This window comes from Anomaloglossus baeobatrachus, chromosome 3 (genome assembly GCF_048569485.1).
Source record: "Anomaloglossus baeobatrachus isolate aAnoBae1 chromosome 3, aAnoBae1.hap1, whole genome shotgun sequence".
In the NCBI taxonomy this organism is placed as follows: domain Eukaryota; kingdom Metazoa; phylum Chordata; class Amphibia; order Anura; family Aromobatidae; genus Anomaloglossus; species Anomaloglossus baeobatrachus.
Genome location: NC_134355.1, coordinates 576658084 through 576678968, shown reverse-complemented (window position 1 = coordinate 576678968; position 20885 = coordinate 576658084). Strand labels below are relative to the sequence as shown.

At 44.5% G+C, this 20885-nt stretch overlaps 1 protein-coding gene across 2 annotated transcripts in view; it reads right to left on the bottom strand.

Annotated features, from left to right (window-relative positions):
- The window catches only part of TFDP2 (transcription factor Dp-2), a 95537-nt gene extending 77651 nt beyond the window's left edge, over window positions 1-17886 (bottom strand). For both annotated transcript variants that reach the window (XM_075338697.1, XM_075338698.1), the window contains exon 1: window positions 17755-17886. The gene's annotated coding sequence lies outside the window, so the exon portion shown is untranslated. The remainder of the gene's footprint in view (window positions 1-17754) is intronic.
- Window positions 17887-20885: the final 2999 nt, after the last annotated feature.

Sequence of the window (20885 nt, the reverse complement as noted above, 5' to 3'; positions counted from 1 at the left end):
CGCCCCCATGACTGAAAGTCAGCAGCTTCTGGGATGACAGAAGCTAATTTTCTCCCAGTAGTTGCACTTTCAGCAAAGAGGCTAGTCAGCATCAATACACTATTTACCCGCAGATTAACCCTTTACCTGCAGGTAAATAGTGTTTGCCATGGTGACCGCTTCCCTTCAAGCTGGAAAATGTTCAGCTTCTTCAATATAAATTACAGCTCTCAGGGTGTAAAGTGTACGGAGGTCAGACAACGCCACCCTCCCCCCCCACCCGAACCTGTCTAGTACTTGTGAACCAAACTTGTCTGTGTCAGACTAACACATACCACAAGATGTTATATTGGGAAGATCCTGTATATCCTGTATACTGCTTTGTCACCTAGTTATTAGCAGGCAACTGTCACTTCTAGGTCAGTCCTTTTTTTTTTGTCACGTTTTGGCTAGCTCAGGCCTGTGCTGGAAATATACCTTCCTGCCGGACCCCAATCTATCCAGAAAGGTATGTGTCTGAAGATACCCCAAAGTGCAACTGTAAGAGAATCAAAGACATTTTTGTGAAGGAAGAAAAACCAATCCTAAGTTTCAAGAAAAGATCACTTTACTGGTCAAGAGTGAGGACAAGGTGCAGGAGATCTGCACAGGAGCCAATTGCTATGCTAAACACCTGATCAGCATGTCAATCACGAGAATAATGTGGCTTTGGGCAAATGCTGAAAGAGGGGATAAAACAGATACTTTTTAAGGCTTGTTGGGTCACACAGTGTAGCAGGCGGTGCTGTCGAAACTGCATACAATTCTGGCAAACAATGGTCGCACAATTATGAAACAATGTTGTGTGGCCACGAGCCAAAATAGGTGGGTGCAGTTTTGGTTGCGTGGCCAATCGCACCGCCTATTAATTTTTAAAAGCATTATGTAATATCTAGTATTTCCTGTGGTGGTGATGCAGGGAACCTGGACTTTTGCTGTTTCGTTCCCTCCATGTTTTATATAAATTCTTTTGGGTTAGAGTGAATGCACACGCGACATTTGTAAGGGATTCGCAGCACGAATAGAAAAACAGCTGAATAAATTAGATCTAAAAGGAACATCTCACAAGATTCATGCTCCCTGAACCATGGGCGGCACACATCCAAGTCTGGCTGCGCAAGAGAAACCAGTTTGAAGAGTCGAACTGGGACTAGTCCAATGGGACGTGGTTTCCGACTGGTTCCTCTCCGCCTCATACATGGGAGAGACCTGTCAATCAACTCGAGCCGGAAACGGGACTAGTCAGGTCTCTCCCTATAGTCCCCGCCGTGACGTTTCAGAGAAAAACATGCAGGACTGGGATGGTGCAGACAGACTGATTTATGCTGCCCTTGGTTCAGGCAGCATGAATATAGTGATTGGAGGCTGACTTTACACAAATCTCACTGACATGTTGCGAACATTTTCCGCAGGCATACTTACATGCAAACGGGATTATCAGTCCTTTTGAAGGAAGTAATCACAGACTTCACCCTTGCGACGCATAAAGTCTGAGGCCAATACACGGAAAGACACATGTAACTAAACATTTTGCTATGAAAAAGCTGAGAATCTGTGGTCACATCTGCAGCCGATTTGCCACAAATAAATTTGGAGCGTGTGAGAGAAACAGGCACTTACAAGCCTTCTAGCCATTAATCTTTTCTGCCTTGGGTTTTTCAGGTTCTTTTCTATAGCTGTGTGACCCACATGATCACCATTAACCTGCAGGTAACTACATTTCCCACCAGCGCCTGCGTGTGCCCTGGGGAAACTGCGCATGCGTAGCCATACTGCCCAGGAAAGTGACACCGCTGTGTATAGCAATGATGTTTGTCCCTGGACGACTGCGCACGCTTGACCTGTAAAAGCCACAACTACAGGATAATGCAGAGGCCCCTGAGGCTGCTTTTTGCGGCCCGCAGACCCAGTGACGATCACAGCTCTATGCCGGTAGCCGGCGCCGGCAGGCACAGTACAGTTGAATCAATTGCGGTGCCGCGCAGGGGAGCTGTCTGCACTTCACCAATAGTGACGCGGCCAATCAGATGCAAGGAGGTGATGTCGCTGTATGATGTCCCCTCCTTGCATCTGATTGGCCATTGGTATAGTGCTCAGAGCTCCTCTGCGCGGCACCGCAAATAATTCAACTGTACCTGCCGGCGCTGGCTCCCGGGATAGAGCTGCGATTGTCACGGGGTATGCAAGACGCAAACCGCAAGTATGCATGTGCCCACGATCAGGACCCGCTGTGTCCTGGACGCGGCGGGTCCTGACTGCGGGGCCCAGAGTCTCCTCCGCAGGAGAATGCAGGAAACTGCAGCTGCTCATACCCACTATCAGGGTTCGGGCCGCTGCGGTCTCCTCAGTACGGAGGACACTTGCGACCCTGAAAGTGTTTGCTGCGGGCCGCACACGCACAGTGGATGGGATTTCTAGAAATCCCATCCACTGTGCTTGTATTGTATAACCCAGCGCTCTGGACGCAGCTGAAACATGCTGCATCCAAAATGCTGCAGACACTGATCAGCACGCAGCCCTGAGGGAGCAGAAGGAAAGGTGGAAAGAATTTTTTTTGTTGGCGTCTGTGAAGAGCGGCATAATAGGGGACAAGTATGGTCACAATACTACAAGGATGGTCACAATACTACTGGGCACAATACTACAAGGATGGTCACAATACTACTGGGCACAATACTACAAGGATGGTCACAATACTACTGGGCACAATACTACAAGGATGGTCACAATACTACAAGGATGGTCACAATACTACAAGGATGGTCACAATACTACAAGGATGGTCACAATACTACAAGGATGGTCACAATACTACTGGGCACAATACTACAAGGATGGTCACAATACTACTGGGCACAATACTACAAGGATGGTCACAATACTACTGGGCACAATACTACAAGGATGGGCACAATACTACAAGGATGGGCACAATGCTACAAGGATGGGCACAATGCTACAAGGATGGGCACAATACTACAAGGATGGGCACAATACTACAAGGATGGGCACAATACTACAAGGATGGGAGCAATACTACAAGGATGGGCGCAATACTACAAGGATGGGCGCAATACTACAAGGATAGGCGCAATACTACAAGGATTGGCATGAGGATGGATACAATACTACAAGGATGGGCATAGTACTACAAGAATGGGCAGAATACCACAGGGCACAAAAATGAGCACAATATTACAGGGCACAAGTATGGACAATACTACAAGGATGGGCACAATACTACAGGGCACAAGGATGGGCACATTACTCAGGTTACAAGAGAGGGGCACATTACTACAGTATGGGGGACATAACTACAGGACACAAGGATGTGCATATTATACAGGACACAAGGGGGACATTACTACAAGATGTTAGCTAAGATGACTGTATGATGCTGCTAATTGTAAAACAACATTAGAAGAAGGGGATAAAATGTAAAAAAAATATTCAAAATAAAGCATGACTTTTTTTTGCCATAAAAACATTATTATATATATATATATATATATATATATATATATATATATATATATATATATATATATATATATATATATATATATATATACATATACTTAACTTAACAAAAAAGTACAGGTTTGTTAAAATCAAGCAAAACATTTTCAAAAAATGTTATGTGCCCCCCCACCCCCTCCCCATCCTTACTGACAGCAGCACCTTAATGCTGCCGGTCCAAAATGTAGGCTCCGCATGCTGCTCTTCCTCTGCGGCATCAGAAGCCTAGTGGGGCTGAAGTTGGCCGTGATCAGGAGGCAACAGGGTGCTCCACCGATCCTGTGCAGCTTCAGAGCAGCGCTTACAAGTAGTGATGAGTAAGCACTAACAAGCTTGGGTGCTCAGTACTTATAACGGGCATTTGGATGCTTAGATGGGCGCGACTTGAGTACCAGAGTATAATGGAAGTCAATGAGGGACTCGACCATTTTTCTGGAAGAGTTCCCGGTAAATTGCTCAAGTTCCCCATTGACTTCCATTAAACTTGGGTACTCAAGTTGCGCCCATCCGACTGCTCATTACAAGAACAGAGCCCGAGCATGGTAATGCTCCCTCATCACTAGTTACAAGCTCACAATAAAACAGCTCGGCCCTCACTGCTAAACTGCAGTATAAAGATTTGGGGACAATAGGACCAAATCTTAATAATAAACTAACAATTTTCTTGACTTTACAAGCTTTTTCCAAATATACCCATCTTTAAAAGGTAGGTGAACATTAATACAGCACTCTCCACCAAGCCCTATATTGGAGTTTCTGTCACAAGTTCCCTAAAAACTGCCCTCCAAGGGGAACCCCAACAGATCCACTCCTTTGAATGAAGACGGAGTTAATCTGGACAAGTCTGGCCTCCGTCTTGGCAGCATCTGCCTTTTTGGTGGTTTGCAATGCACACATTTCAGTGATGTTCTTCAGTAGAGGCACACCTACACCCTATTTCCTGACATGGCTGCAAGTTCCTGTACAACGTGCAGACATCAGCGCAGGGTGTGGAACATACAGGCCGCACATTATACCAGCTATTCTCTATGGGTGATATAGCCAGCACAGTTGCAGTATGGTGACGGTAAACATTGGAGTCACTGCATCGGTAATTCTGATAAGGGCAGGGGCAGACGCCGGTAGTTATGGTCCGAGTGCGATCTGACCAAACATCGCATCACACTCGAACCAATGTTAGTCTATCGGGCCGTGTACATTTGTTTTTTCCTTTGACAGTCTGTCCGAGGGAAAAAAAAGCTGCATATCCAAGTTTGATCAGATATTCGGATCACACTCTGCCATGGAAGTCAATGAGTACGTGACAATTTCACAATGGAGAAGATGGGGAAATGTTGTTCTCCATCTTGCCCTCATAGTATGCTCCGATTTTCTCATCACACTTTGCTGACATTTGGATCAAATTTTGATCAGAATGTAATTTGCATAATCCATCGAATTCTCTGGCACCTGCCCTAAAGGGGGCTTTACACGCTGCGACATCGCTAACGATATATCGTCGGGGTCACGGTGTTTGTGACGCACATCCGGCGTCGTTAGCGACATCGCAGCGTCTGACAGCTATGAGCGACCTTAAACGATCACAAAAGAGGTAAAAATCGTTGGTATGTGAGACTACGTTCAGTTACCAAAAATCGTTGTCTGGTCAGTAGAGATGTTGTTAATCGTTCCTGCGGCAGCACATCGCTGTGTGTGACACCGCAGGAACGAGGAACATCTCCTTACCTGCGTCCACCGGCAATGCGGAAAGAAGGAGATGGGCGGGATCTTCCGCCCGCTCATCTCCGCTTCTATTGGATGGCTGCCGTGTGACGTCGCTGTGACGCCGCACAAACCGCCACCTTAGAAAGGAGGCAGTTCGCCGGCCAGAACGACGTTGCAGGGAAGGTAAGTCCGTGTGACGGGTGTAAGCGATGTTGTGCGCCACGGGCAGCAATTTGCCCATGTCGCACAATCGACGGGGGCGGGTACGCTCGCGAGCGAGATCGCAGCATGTAAAGTACCCTTAATTCTCAGTTTTATGGAAAGAGTCTTTGTTGCCCCTAGCAACCAATCATTCTCTGGAGTTTCAGAGAAAATATACTTTAAAGAAATGAAAGGGAATCATAAATGGAGACTAGACCAGTCAACGGCTGCCCATGGCGAGCTTTACAGCACAGCAGCTGGTGACACAAGGGGAAACTGTCAATCACCGAAGGCAGGGAGTGCTGGGAAGATCTGGCTGGGAGAGAAGCAGGCTAGTCTTTAAAAGGGGTATTAACATCTCCACGATCCTATCCGAATATGTAGTAGGTGTAATAATATTAGCAAATATCTCCAATTAGAAAGTATAGTTCTCCTGATATAGCCATGTCTCTTACCTCATGTGCAGGGCATTGCAGCTTAGGTGTCCATGGTTACGACTACTTATATAGTGACAGTCACTTAGGTATCTATGCTTACAGCCAGAAGCAACTAAGTGACTGTCACTATATGAGTGGTCGCAACCATGGACACCTAAACTGCAATGCCTTGCACATGAGGTAACAGACGTGGCTATATCAGAAGGATTATACTACATTTCTAATTTGAGATATTTGCTATATTATCATTACACCTACTCCATATTGGGGTAGGATCTTTGAGATGGGAATAGCCCTTTAAAGTCTATATTTTCTGAAACACTTTGACTGCAACGGTGCAGCTGGGCTGTGATCCATGATGCTCACACTTTCTGCAGCATCAATTGTTAAGGCTATGTTCACACATCAGTTTTTTGGCATCAGGCACAATCCGGCGTGTGCCTGATGCAACGGATCCGGCGCAGAATATGCAAAAATGGATGCGACGGTTCCTTGGTTTTTACGAATTCGGTATACCTGATCCGTCAAAAAAACGGATCAGACGCATCCGTTTTTGCATCAGTTTCATCCTTTTTGCTGGATCCGTTTTTTTACAATAAATTGGAGCATGCTCAGTTTAAAAAAACGAATCCGTTTTTTGCTACATCACACTGGATCCGGCGTCCATAGGCTTCCATTGTAAATCACACCGTATCGCGCCGAATCTGGCGCGATACGGGTTTTTTTCAGAGACAAAAAACGTTCAATGAGACGTTCCATCTGGCCGCTGCATTGAGTAATTACGCCGGATCCGTCAAAAAACGGATGCAACGCAAGGCCATCAGGCACAATCCGGCGCTAATACAAATCAATGGGGATAAAATGGATCCGGATCCGTTTTATCCGTTTTTTTCCGGATTGTGCCTGATGGAAAAAAACTGATGTGTGAACGTAGCCTAACAGGCTCCCTTTAAAGCCAAGTTTACACACACACACACACACACACACACGGCAGCTTTTTTTTTTTTGCACAATTGGAGTAAAAGAGCATTAAGAATGCAATAATGAAACAAAAAACGCACTAAAACGGCAGATTTCTATTGTGTATTTTTGTGGATAAACTTTTGGAAAACAAAAGGAAAAACTCAGCTTTTCTACATTTAGGATCATGGTCAAATAAGTATTTACTAACCAAGATGCCTCATACTTCTACCAATACTGAACCCCAAAAAAGGGTTTATTAAAATATCTCCATTTTTGCACCCCCAAACAAAAATCACAGCAATAACCTCATGACAGCAGAAGGAGGCCAAAAAGCCGCACTGCACTGCCATACCAGCCTTGTCAGGCCTGTATATGGCTACATTTTCCACTGGACACGCTACTCCTCAGCCCCATAGTGCTTCAGCACTAATTCAGCTCTGCTACATTTGCAAATTGAAATCACAAAGGAAGTAAAAGCCAGTAGAGCTGATGTTGTGATTTCATATGCGGCCCCTAGGTGGTGCCGCCACAAGTGGGCAGTGTCGCCACACAAGTAGCCATGCGGCTCAGGTATGGAGCGTGCAGGCAATTGTCCCAAGCCCTGACGGGGCAGACGTGTGCTCCTGTCACCCCCTGTGTCTGGTCCAAAATAGGGTCACCTGGTGCTCTGACCTTAGGAACTTGATGCCAATTCCTTTCTGGTTTATACGATTGACACCATTATACACCTGTAGAAAAGGGCGGTATCAGATATCTCTCAGACCCATTCAGAAATAGGGCACGTGACGCCATGCCAGTTTCTATTTCACCACGTCAGGAGCCTGTGCGATGTAAACCAGTCCTGCTCTCATTTATCAAAGTAGCCTCTGACAAAAAAAAAGAAAGAAAAAACCTTTTGTGTTGCTTTGGATGCATACAATATTACACTGCATTTACAGAATACAGGCCACCAAAAACAGCTGATAAGTGTCTGCAGTAAAGCTGTATAGCCGAAGACAAGTGCCAATGGCCGCCAAACAGTATGCAATGTCTTACACGCATATTACGCCTATCCTAATGGTGTTATTAATTTTAAGAAGTGTCATCTTGGCCTCTGTCAGGTCAGAATATGGCATGTCACTATATAAAGTAAGGAATTGCTCAGTATGGTACAGTATCATATGTAATATATATATATATATTATATATACACACACACACACACATACACACACACGCATATATACGGTACAGACCAAAGGTTTGGACACACCTTCTCATTCAAAGAGTTTTCTTTTTTTTTATGACTCTGAACATTGTAGATTCACATTGAAGGCATCAAGACTATGAATTAACACAAATGGAATGAAATAATTAAAAAGTGTGAAACAACTGAAAATACGGTATGTCTTATATTCTAGGTTCTTCAAAGTAGCCACCTTTTGCTTTGATTACTGCTTTGCACACTCTTGGCATTCTCTTGATGAGCTTCAAGAGGTAGTCACTGGAAATGGTCTTCTAACAGTCTTGATGGAGTTCCCAGAGATGCTTAGCACTTGTTGGCCCTTTTGCCTTCACTCTGTGGTCCAGCTCACCCCAAACCATCTCGATTGGGTTCAGGTCTAGTGACTGTGGAGGCCAGGTCATCTGGCGTAGCACCCCATCACTCTCCTTCTTAGTCAAATAGCCCTTACACAGCCTGGAGGTGTGTTTGGGGTCATTGTCCTGTTGAAAAATAAATGATGGTCCAACTAAACGCAAACCGGATGGAATAGCATGCCGCTGCAAGATGCTGTGGTAGCCATGCTGGTTCAGTATGCCTTCAATTTTGAATAAATCCCCAACAGTGTCACCAGCAAAGCACCCCCACACCATCACACCTCCTCCTCCATGCTTCACAGTGGGAACCAGGCATGTAGAGTCCAACCGTTCACCTTTTCTACAAAGACATGGTGGTTGCATCCAAAGATCTCAAATTTGGACTCATAAGACCAAAGCACAGATTTCCACTGGTCTAATGTCCATTCCTCGTGTTCTTTATCCCAAACAAGTCTCTTCTGCTTGTTGCCTGTCCTTAGCAGTGGTTTCCTAGCAGCTATTTTACCATGAAGGCTGCTGCACAAAGTCTCCTCTTAATAGTTGTTCTAGAGATGCGAAGGTGTGTCCAAAAGTTTGGTCTGTACTGTACAGTGCGGCCGCACTGGGTGATGTGATCTGATAATTGTGCGAGTCATACCTTCGTGTGAGCGAACCCTCAGGGATATATATCTTCCCCTGGCTTATCGGTCAGAGGCTTTCAGTTAGGGTACACTCACATGAGCGTATGACTTGGAGGAGTGCAATGTGAGAAAATCTCACATTGCACTCGGACCAATGTTATTCAATGGCGGGAGAGCAGATTTTTTTTCTCATCCAGATTCTGGATGAGCGAAAAGTCGCAACATGCTGCGATTGTCAGCAAGAGACGTGTCACTCGCACCCATACAAGTCTTTGGGTGCCAGTGAAATATCGGACTGCACTCTGATGACATGCGAGTGCACTGTGATAATTAGTCCCTCCCTCCACTTCGCAGCTGTGATCCGATCGCAGGATTGGATCACAGTTGCATGACAGTCGGCTCATGCTCGCAGCTCTGACACTTGGCTCATGCTCTCAGCACAGCGGGAGCCAAGGGTCATTAGACGATCGCATCGGATGCCATACGATCGTGTGACTCCAGCCTCAGCCTAAGTTCACACGCCCTGTAACCATCCATTAGAACGGATCCTGCAGAGATCCGTTGGCAAAAAAGTTGTGCAAACATTTACCATTTATTGCCATTTAGCCGTCCGTTTTTCTTTAATTTGTAAAGATCTGTTCTTTCTTTACAGGATCCATTTCAAATGGAAGATAAGTATCAGTTAAGGGATCCGTTCTCCATAGACTCCAATATTAAAAAAAAAACAAAATCTAGCAGATATCAATCATATAACAATGTACAAAAAAGTTGTGTCTGCAGAACTTTTTTGCCAACGGATCTCTGCAGGATCTGTTCTATCGGATCATTACTGGACGTGTGAACTCAGCCTTAGTGCTGGCGTGAGTAACAAGACTGGGATCATCTGCGCTCCATTATGTGTATGTTTTGCTGCGCTTTTTCTTTACTTTTGAAATTTACACATAAATGCACTTATATGAGGAGTATGAAATGTAAAAGAATATAATAAATTAATGCATACAATAAATCCAGACAGATTCCATAATAATCAATGGGGTTCCTCCAGATCAGTCATTTTTGACGGACTGTTCTGCCAAAACAGAAGAACGTAACCTTAGAAATGGAGCCGGTGCAAAGCAATTCAAAGGTCCAGTCCAACTACCACATGGGTATCCTGCACCCTGCACACCGCTGACCTGCAGCGCCTCTTCCGATTTGTGACTCGGCGCAATGTCACATGCGTATGATGTGGCCAGGCTGGCTTATCAGAAGAGAGTGATGGATGCCATCAGATCGGAGGAGCACTGGGCCCCCATCAGGCATCCACAGATTACCGACGTGGCCGACGGACCTGGTCCTGTGAATTGATTGGCACAAACTCTACTTAGGAAGCAACTGAGCGAACATACTAGAAAACTGCTCATTATAAACAGTAAAAGTTGTGCAAAAAACTTGCACTTGTGGTCACAACCTAGGCCTATGTCACATTACTACACATGTACAGAACAGGCAAGAAGTATAGCATCTATGGACTCTGGGGCTGGCCAATACTAAATTATAGTGGATTGTGCAAATACAGAATGAATATAGGATCATTCGTCTGATCAGAGGATAATCTATATCCAGCTATACACCTAGGTATATCCTCTGTATACTGCAATGTCATATAGACAGACGAGAACATGTGACAGTAATGAAACGTTTTCGCTGCAGCCAATTACACGAGCACATAACACCCACACTCGTGTTCCCTGCCATCATTACAGCCTCCCCCAATCAGTGGCGGCCAGCATAGTGTGTGGCAGTGATATAAGTGGGCCTGATCCTGAAGACCGGTGGAATGTCCCCTCCTCCCCAGGAGCAGACAATACTGTCCTCCACATTAGCATACAGCTGACACTTGCCTCCTTTCACAGGGACTGTCCCACTGAGCGGCATGTGGTCCCAAGAGACAGTCTGACCCAGGAAGCAGGCTGCATGGTACAAATGGGAAACGTAACCCTCCAACCCCCACACTTATATTTCACCCATTCACTGCCAGAGTGCTCCTGTGCAGCAGTGAATGGGTTAACCATATGCGGGGGAGCAAAAAAAAAAAAAAATTATATGTATAAAATAATAAATAAATCTACACACACACACACACACACTAATTATATATAATATACACACACACACTTTATATAACGCGTGCATGTGTGTGTGTGCATGCGTGCGGTGTGTAGATTTAATTTATGCGATTGGTTATATATACTGTACAGTGGAAGAAAATAAGTATGTTATACACTGCCAATTTTGCAAGTTTTCCCACCTACAAAGAATGGAGAGGTCTGTAATTTTTATAGTAGGTGCACTTCAACTGTGACAGACAAAATCCCCCCCCCAAAAAAAAAAAAAAAAAAAAAAAAAAAAGCAATCCAGAAAAATCACCTTGTAGAATTTTTAAATATTTCATGCAATAAAATCCAAATTAATTAAGTATTTGATACAATAGAAAAACAAAGTATTTGGTAGAGAAATCTTTGTTTCAGATTACAAAGGTCAGATATTTCCTGTAATTCTTCACCGGGTTTGCATACACTGCATCAGGGATCTTGGCCCACTCCTCCATAGAGATCTTCTCCAAATCTTTCAGATTTCGGGGTTGTCGCTGGGCAACATTGAGTTTCAGGGCCCTCCAAAGATTCTCTATTGGGTTCAGGTCTGAAGACTGGGTAGGTCACTCCGGGGACTTTGAAATGCTTCTTACAGAGCCACTCATTAGTTGTCCTGGCTGTGTTTTTCGAGACATTGTCATGTTGGAAGAACCAGCCACGATCCATATTCAATGTTCTTAATGAGGGTAGGAGGTTGTTGGCCAAAATCTTGCAAAATATGACCCCGTCCATCCTCCCTTCAATATGGTGCCGTTGTCCTGTCCCCCTTTACAGAAAAGCACCAAAGTATGATGTTTCCACCCCCAATGCTTCATGGTTGGCAGTGGCACAGTGTTCTTGGGGTTTGGACTCATCCTTCTTCTTCCATTAACATGGCGAGTGGAGTTGGTACCAAAAAGTTCTAATTTGGTCTCAGCTGACCTTCTCCCATGACTCCTCTGGATCATCGATCAGTTCCAAACGGGCCTGGACATATGCTGGCGTGAGAAGGGGACCTTGAGTGCCCTGTAGGATATTAATCCATGACAGCGTAGTGTGTTACCAACTGTAATCTTTGAGACTGTGGTAACAGATCTCTTCAGGTCATTGATCAGGTCCTCCCACGTAGTTCCTGGGTGCTTCCTGACCTTTTTCAGAATGATCCTAACCCCACAAGGCGAGATCTTGCACGGAGCGCCAGACAGAGATCTTGTGTTTCTTCCATTTTCTAATAATTGTGCCAACAGTTGTTGCCTTCTCACCAAGCTGCTTGCCTATTGTCCAGTAGCCCATCCCAGCCTTGTGCAGGTCTACAATTTTGTCCTTGGTGTCCTTAGGCAGATCTTTGGTCTTGGCCATGGTGGAGAGGTTGGAGTGTGATTGAGTGTATGGACAAGTGTCTTTTATACAGGTAACGAGTTCAAACAGATGCAATTAATATAGGTAATGAGTGCGAAGTAGGAGGGCCTCTTAAAGAAAAAACAACAGGACTGTTGAGCTAGAATTTTTGCTGATTGGTAGCTGATTAAGTATTTCACGCAATAAAATGCAAATTAATTATTTAAAAATCCTACAATGTGATTTTTTTGGGGGGGGTTCTTTCTTTTTTTTATTGTGTCTAACAGTTCATGTGTACCTTTGATAAAAATTACTACAGACCACTCCATTTTTTGCAGGTGGGAAAATGAGCAAAATCGGCAACGTATTGAATACGTATTTTCACGTGTGTGGGGGGTTTTTTTTATATCAACACACGCACACACACAGTGTCAAGCAAAAGAGTAACAATATTTTGAACTTTTGACTTTCAGGCTCCATATTTCACCGTCCACTACATCATTAAGCGTGAGACTACCTTCATTTTATAGACAATCATCTTGGCTAGGCTATCTTATACATAAATATGACATGCAGCTGTTTAGCATATGATTAGTTATGCAGATTCTTGCCATGTCCCTCATTGTTACTGTTTTGCTCTTGGTGTTTTAAAACTTATTTTCTTCAGATATACTCCAAATTACCTGTTCTCACATTCCCTAATAGCTCACTGTGTTATTAGGTTGATTCCCAAGAAAAAGATCACTGGTTTAAAGTCGAGGAGCAGCTATAAAGAAGATTTCCAAAGAAAAAAGAAACAGCATCATCCAGATCATTGATAGCAGTATGGTTTAGAAAATTTCCAAGCGGCATCATGTGAGGCGATGGCAGTTGGAAGAATATGAAATTAATCCCATCCATCCATTCAAAAGCCAAGAGGTGGACGTCAAGGCAAAATATTGCAGTCAAAATGTTGACTCATCACAAGGTGTAACAAGTTCTGGTGCAACAAACACAGCAGTGAAGGGGGCTCATTTGTATCATAACAGTGAGATCACAGATATCCATTCAAGCAACATTCAATGCAGAATACACAAGTCTGAAATAGTGGCCAGAAAAAAGGTGAAGAAGCCACGATTTCAAGATCATCATAGGACGCTTCGGCTCAAATTTGCAAAGAAGTACAAATAGTGGACAGTGGAAGATTTGAAACGGATGATTTTGAGCGATGAGACGAAAATCAATATACTAGGCTCTGATGGGTGCAAATGGGTCTAGAAGAGACAAATGAAAAAGGGGATAACGGATTGACAAATTGAAGGAACTGTCAAGTACGGTGGAGGAAGCCTGATGATATGGGCTTGGATACTTGACCACGATTGATGGTAGTCTCAATGTTGAGCTATATAGGAGTATCCAACAAGACGATTTATTTTGTACACTCAAGTACTCTGGGTATGAAAGGACATCATAGTGTTCCAGCAGGACAATGACCTGAAGCATACGTCGAGATTGTCAAAGAAATGGTTCAAAGTCAATGAAGTAGATGCTGGATTGTCCCATATAGCCCTCAGACCTCAACCCAATCAAACACTTGTGGTCAGATTTGAAGGAAAAGTTGTATACATACCCAAGTGAGTCGACCAGTATTCACCAACATTGGGAAGGTGTAGAAGAGACCTGGGATCAGATTTCGGTGGAGACATGCTTGGATCTGATCGAGAGCATGCCCAGAAGGATTCAGGCAGGATGCAGCCGAAAGTGGATTTATAAAATACTAACAAAATAATTAAAATTTAAATTTTTAGGAGCAAAACAGTAACAATGCAGTGACATGACAAGAATATGCATAACTAATCAGATGCTAAATAGATGGAAGTCAAATATATGTATGAGATAGCCAAGATGATTGTCTATAAAATTAAGGTAGTCTTAAGCTCAAAGATTTAGTGGATGGTGAGATATGGAGTCTGAAAGTCAAAAGTTCAAAACATTGTTACCCTTTTTACTGTCTATGTATGTATACATTAATATATACACACCTACAGTCAAGCATGGTGGTGGGAGTGTCATGGTTTGCAGATGTATGAGCTACAGTTCACTGAAGGAACCACAAATGCCAACATGTACGATTTACACACTGCAGCAGAGTATGATCTCCTCCATTCGGAAACTGGGCCGCAGAGCAGTATTCCAAAATGAAAGTGACCCCAAACACACTGTTAAGATGATCACAGCCTTGCTAAAGAAATTGGAGGATAAAGATGCTGGACTAGCTGAGCATGTCTCCAGACCTAAACCCTGTACACTGCAATCATGCAAAATAGCATTGAAAAGTGGTCATCTAGGGGGTCTAGAGGTGGAACTGAAAACGTCTCACAGAAATCTGGTCTGGATAAGGGCTCATTCAGACATCATTGATTTTCTTGTACAGTGAAAATAAAACCTATAAATCTTCATCAGTGAGTCAGTCCCATTCTCATCCAGAAAAGTTGCAGGAATTTAGTCCGTTTGGTATATCATATGTCATGTGTGAAATTTTTTTCGCCTAGCATCTGTATGACACGCATTTTTTTCTTAGGAGCTATTACTGTATTCTACAATCATTTACAGTGTTCTATCCTCCAGAATGGTAATGTATCAGTAAAAAAAAAAAAAAACGGATGCCACACGGATGGCCCATGTGCCGCCCGTTTTTCTCACGCCCATAGACTTTCATTGGGGAGTCTTGTCAGATCTACGTGATTATACATGACATTGTGCGATATTTTTTTTCCTCAATCCATTTAGAGCTGAGGGGAAAAACTTGCAGATCCCCGCTGCCCCACTGACTAACATAGGTCAGCGTGCAATGCGCGATTTTCTCTCATCGCATTTGTCCGATTCATATTCCAGTGTGACTCCAGCCTAAAGCTGGAGTCACACTGGCGTATCCGTTGGAAGAGCACCAGCGATATGTTCATGACTCTTGGCTCAGGCTCTGCTGTGAGTGTGACCCGAGTGTCATGTACTGTGATCTGATCTTGCGATCGGATCACAGGTGTGGATAAGTGGAAGGGCGTGATCTCTCCATCTCCTCCATTGCCTGTCTGTGCGTATATCACACTGCACTCTGATATCATCCGTATGCAGTCTGATGTTTCACTCGCACCCACAGACTTGTATGGGTGCGAATGAGCCGAAACTCGCAGACAATCGCAGCATGAGGCAATTTTTTCATCAGTCCGATTAGGGCTGAGGAAAAACTCGCACATCTGAACTGCCTGATTAACATTGGGCCTAGTACAATGTGAGAATTTCTTTCATTGCACCCGTGCGAGTCGTACACCAGTGTGACGCCGGCCTAACAGTCACTCGTCCGTTTAATATGCCAGTGTGAGAGTACTCTTACCATCAGCGTTACATCAGTTTTATCCTAAGCGAAAAAAAAATATGCAAGTTTCCTAAACTTCTAGGATTAGTCAGTGAAAAACGAGCAGCACACAGATGACGTCCGAATGCTGTCTGATGTTCTTTCTTTCACGGACCCTCAGACTCTATTGTGACCCGAATGAAAAACGGACACGTCTCCATGTTTTGGTGCGGACCACTCAATACACAAAAACACAAAGACGTGAACAGCCCATAGACAATAATGGACCGCTGTTCTATCCATGCACTCTTAGGCCGGCATTACACGGGACGAACAACCGGCGCGCAGAAGGAGGAATAACTATGAAAATGAACGACGATAAGGTGAGTATTTTTGCTCGTTCACAGTCGCTTGTAGCTGTCACATGCTACGATATCTCTAACGATGGCGGATGTGCGTCATGGAATCCGAGACCCCGACAACATATCGCCCGATATATCGCAGCGTGCGATGCCACGCTTATGTGAAAAATGGATATCAGAACAAGGCCCAAGGAAAGGCTTTATCTCTATGATGTGGTCTGAAGAGAACAATACATATTTAATGGGGACATTATAAGTATGCACACAGGTAGACAAGGGTTTGAATATGGTACAGAGGCCGAAAGGAAACTTTTATGCAGGTTTAAATCTATCCATTAAAACAAAGACGTTACATGCTTACGGTATAGGTGATGGAAGCCACTGGTTGGCATTTGTTTAAAGGATTATTCCCAAAATATCTTAAAAATTGCTGTGGGTCTAACCGCAGGGACCCCCGGCCATCCTGAGAATGGGGCTCTGCAACACGGGAACTGTTCGTTCCATAGATAATGAGTGCAGCGGAGCCTCAGCATGATCAGTTCTGCTCCATCCAAGACAAGGAGCACAGCCCTGTCCTCGGGATGGATGGATGGATGGATGGATGGATGGAGGTCCCAGGAGTTGGACCGCCAGCAATTTATTCGTAATCGCATGTATAGGGAATAAATATTTTGGGAATGACCCTTTAAGAGATTTTCTATGATTGCATGGATAGGGAATAACTTAATATTTTGGGAATAACCCTTTAAGGGATTTTCTATGGTTCCAATGAGTCTATATGTTTATATATACATACCTGAGTACTGGATTGCTGAATCCAGGACTAATGGGGTTTCTGCGCTACAGAATGTTACCGCTATACAAAAAGTAATAGTTACAATAATGCAAAATATATAAATATGGACTACATTACATACATAATATCATCAGTAGATTGGTACATACACAGAGTAATCTCCCAGGACTGATACACAGCATTACAGAAGGGGAAAAGGAAAGTAGCCAAGGCATGACTGGGACGCAGGCCATTTCCATGATCACAGCCCCCACGCTGACACATGACCTCCCTGGCTGCAGACATGCTACATACAGAGCCCAGGCCATGCTGTCAGGGGCAGCTCCATGGAGGCTGGGATGCTTAGAAGTTTTATAAAGTATGGTGCAGATACAGATCCCCCCCCAGCTTGTGACCCCAGCCCCCCAGCCCCAGCCCCTGCACAGTGTGGGGCACTTGTACAGCAGAACACACAATGTCCCCCAGTAATTCAAGGCACAGTGTCAGCAGCACCCCAACATGGCCAGGGATAATGGCTTCCTGCACAGTCATGTTTACACAGAAACCTAAGCAACTACCCCCAGCAGACAACACTGCACATGGAAGCAGGCTGCAATGGAAGAGGAGTGAATTCAGGAAATATTTAGGAAATAAAAAGCACTGAGTCCCCCTTCCCCCTTCTCCAGAGCATGCTGCAGGAAATTAGTGCATTGTGCTGCCTCCCAGGCTGGGAAGGGGAAGCTGGGGAGCCCCTGTGCTGTGGGGTGCAGGGGAGCCGGCATTTGCACACTTACCTGCACACAGGACACGTCTGGCTCACTATTCTCTGCTCACTACTACAGCCACTCTTTGTTACCATACCCTGAAAACTTGAAAATGAGGCAGGCGTGAGCAGCCGAGTGCCGAGCGCATCAACGCAGCAGGCACAGAGCAGGGCTGGCAGCTGCAATGCATTCCAGGCAGAGCAGGGACGCCGTGTGGAGGAGGATTCTCCATGCCCAGCACACGGCTGTCTGGTCCCTCTGCTGTTCCAGGCAGGATAGGACTGCTGCACTGACATGTGGGGAAAACATCAGTCATCCCAAAGAAAAAGCCACTGTGCAAGAAAGATTTACAACTTCCAAAACTACAGATATCACAGCCTAAGGCCTCGCTAACCCTTGCGTTTAGCACGGATGAGTGCAATCCGATAAAAAAAATCGCACCAATGTTATTCCGTGAGGTAGTGTCCATCTGCGAGTTTTTCCTCAGCTGTAATCGGGATGAGATAAATTGTAGCATGGCGGTTATGGCTGGCGCCACATGTGCGTGTCTCGCATTGCATCCCCCAAACCGGCCACCGGCTTTCCTGACAGGAGCGTGTCAGCTGCATAGAAATACATGAAGCTGGTGTGCTCCTGTCAGGAGAGCCGGCAGTGCGATGCTATCCCCACGCCAGTCGCTCCAGTGTGAGCCTATATCAGACAAGACTCGCCAATAGTCAATGGGTCAGGAACAAAACGGACAGTACACGGACCATCGCATGCCATCCATTTTTTACGGATACATTCCCATTCTGTAGCACAGAACACTGTAAATGATTGTAGAATAATAACTGCTGAGAAAAAAACGGATGACATACAAATGTCGTATGGATACTAGGGGAGAAAAATAGCACTCACATGACATATGGAATACCAAACAGATTTCACTCATCCAACTTTTTTGGATGAAAATTGCTGCAATTTCTTATACAAAAGAGCTAGGCCTTAAAGGGGTTGTCAACAACTAGGACAACCTCTTCTGATTCCACTTGTTTCCCCCCAGTTAAAATAAAAGACACCTACTGTTCTGGCACCATAACAGTGCTGTCAGTAACCGCTGTTCGGGGCTCAAGTGATATTGTGACGTTTACACATGGAGGACAGGTAGAGAGTGCCTGACCCCGCACTACACATGGAGGACAGGTAGAAAGTGACTGACCCCACACTACACATGGAGGACAGGTAGAGAGTGACTGACCCCACACTACACATGGAGGACAGGTAGAGAGTGACTGACCCCACACTACACATGGAGGACAGGTAGAGAGTGACTGACCCTGCACTACAAGTGGAAGACAGGTAGAGAGTGACTGACCCCACACTACACATGGAGGACAGGTAGAGAGTGACTGACCCCACACTACACATGGAGGACAGGTAGAGAGTGACTGACCCCGCACTACAAGTGGAAGACAGGTAGAGAGTGACTGACCCCACACTACACATGGAGGACAGGTAGAGAGTGACTGACCCCGCACTACAAGTGGAAGACAGGTAGAGAGTGACTGACCCCACACTACACATGGAGGACAGGTAGAGAGTGACTGACCCCGCACTACACATGGAGGACAGGTAGAGAGTGACTGACCCCGCACTACAAGTGGAAGACAGGTAGAGAGTGACTGACCCCACACTACACATGGAGGACAGGTAGAGAGTGACTGACCCTGCACTACAAGTGGAAGACAGGTAGAGAGTAACCGACCGGTCACTGCAAATATTCCCTTCTTCATTTTGCACTGTGCCTCAAAAAACGTTGTCGACCACATATGGGCTATTGGTGTACTCAGGAGAAATTGTACAACAAACTGTATGGTCGATTATCTCTTGTTACCCTAGTGAAAATGGAAAATTTGGGGTTAAAGCAACATTTTTGTGGTTGTATTCGTAAGTTTAATTTTCATTGCTCAACGATATGAAATTCTATGAAGCACCTGGTGGTTCAAGGTACTTATTAAACATTTAGATAAATTCCTTAAGGAGTCTAGTTTCCAAAATGGGGTCACTCGTGTAGGAGCACCACTATGTATACACCTCAGGGACTTTGCCAATGTGACATGACACCCGCAAACTATTGCAACCAAATCTGAACTCCAATATGCGATCCATCCCTTCTTCACTGTGTACTGTGCTTCAAAACTAGTTTTCGACCACATATGAGGTGTTGGAGTACTCAGAATAAATTACACAACATATTGTACAGTGCATTATCTCCTGTTACTCTTGTACAAAGGAAAGATTTGGGGTTAAAGTAACTTTTTTTGGTAAAAATGTATTTTGTTTATTTTCATGGCTCAACATAAAATTCTGTGAAGCACCTGGTGGTTCAAGGTGCTCACCAAACATCTAGATAAATTCCTTGAGAGGTCTAGTTTCCAAAATGAAGTGACTTTTGGTGAAGCTCTACTATTTAGGCACATCAGCGGCTCTCCAAAAGAGGCATGGAGTTCGCTAACGATTCCAGACAATTTTATGGGGTGGGGACTCAGCTAACAGAAAAAGGTTGCTTCTTGGTATCAGCTATGTTGGCTAGGGCCCCACCCTTCTGCTCACATGGGTATGACATCAGCACAGGTCCTTTTAGTCAGAAAGTAAAACGATTGTATAATAGAATTAGCATAAGTAAAAGGGGGAGGGGATAACTATGAATACCCACCTCAGCTATCAGCTGCTGCAGTGCTGTCACTCAACAAGCTGCTGATTTTACAAACTTTACTTGCTTGTGTTTCAAAACCTATACATCCTAACTGAAAACTAAAGGTAAGTAGAGAGTCAGCATGATAGTGCCAGTATAGCCCTGGCTTTAGGTTATATAGGAAAATCCTGGTGATTGGTGCGCTTTAAGAGGAAAAAATTATTTGAAAACTGCAAAATTTTCAAACTTTTCACCAAATTTACGATATTTTCACAAATAAATGCAAAATATATCATCCTACATTTACCACTATCATGAAGTACAATATGTCACTAAAAAATGATTTCAGAATCACTGGGATCCGTTGAAAAGTTCTAGAGTTATTATATCTTAAATTGACACTGTGTCACCCGGAGTTTTGTGCCGTGCCCACAGGGTCTCGGGTCTTGTATGGGGGGTTGGGATGTCACAACGGCCAGGCCCGGTT